General features: G+C 43.2%; 1 long non-coding RNA gene across 1 annotated transcript; it reads right to left on the reverse strand.

Annotated features, from left to right (window-relative positions):
* Positions 1-1,079, reverse strand: LOC111786928. The gene is made up of 3 exons (XR_002813852.1): positions 1,058-1,079; positions 114-158; positions 1-31 (listed from the first exon to the last, which is right to left on the reverse strand). It is a non-coding gene; the product is annotated as an uncharacterized LOC111786928 (long non-coding RNA).

A 1,079-nucleotide genomic window follows, 5' to 3' on the forward strand; every position in this document is an offset into this window, starting at 1 on the left:
CCGAGTTAATGTTGAAAGTGTATCCACGTATCTAAACATGAAATTTTGAAAGAGGTGAGAAATGAGCGATAAATATAATTCTAGAATCAAAGGAGTCCTGAGTCAATCGATACCTTTCCGATATTTCGTCGACCAGGTGTAACTACTCTGTATCCTACCTAGCAAAGACCTAAGCGTTAATGTCTGAAAATAAACTACAAAATGGACATAGAACCCAGAATATATTGTAATGTAAAAGATAAACGAACTACCAGATAAACCGAGTAATTCAAGGTACTTGGAAACTCCCTCTCTTGCGCACTCCTACTCAAGCCCCTAAGGCGACTAATCAATTGTGAAATCTCACATCGAATGGAGAAGAGAATGAAACACTCTTTATAAGAGTGGGAAACCTCTCCCAAGTAGACCTTTTTAAAACCTTGAAGGGAAGCCCGAAAGGGAAAGCCCAATGAGGATAATATTTGCTAGCGGTGGGCTTGGGCCGTTTCAAATGATATCAGAGCTAAACACGGGGCGATGTGCCAGCGATGAGGCTAAGCCCCGAAGGGGGATGGACACGAGATGGTGTGCCAACAAGGACACTGGGCCCCGAAGAGGGTGGATTGGGGGGTCCCACATCAATTGGAGAAGGGAACGAGTGCCAGTGAAGACGCTAGGTCCTGAAGGGAGGTGGATTGTGAGATCCCACATCGGTTGGAAAGGAGAACGAAACACTCTTTATAAGAGTGTGGAAACCACTCCCTAGCAGATGCGTTTTAAAAACTTTGAGGGGAAGCCCGAAAGGGAAAACCCAAAGAGGACAATATCTGCTAGCGGTGGGTTTGGGCCGTTAAATCAATTTTCTAACTTCTTCCTTTCCCACTTCTCCTATTTATAAACAAATTAGTGATATACCCTTATAATACCCCTAGCTTCCTTTGGATGGCATTCCTATCATATGGGTATTCTCCAGCTACTCGAGAAAACCCGAAGAGAATTCGAAAGCATCTGTCTATGTAGATAACCAAGCAGTATCATTCCCAAAAGAAAACTTTCTTCTAAACACAAAAAAGTGTACCAGTGTTTCCAATCCAGCCATT

Source organism: Cucurbita pepo, unplaced genomic scaffold, assembly GCF_002806865.2.
Source record: "Cucurbita pepo subsp. pepo cultivar mu-cu-16 unplaced genomic scaffold, ASM280686v2 Cp4.1_scaffold003494, whole genome shotgun sequence".
Classification (NCBI taxonomy): Eukaryota; Viridiplantae; Streptophyta; class Magnoliopsida; order Cucurbitales; family Cucurbitaceae; genus Cucurbita; species Cucurbita pepo.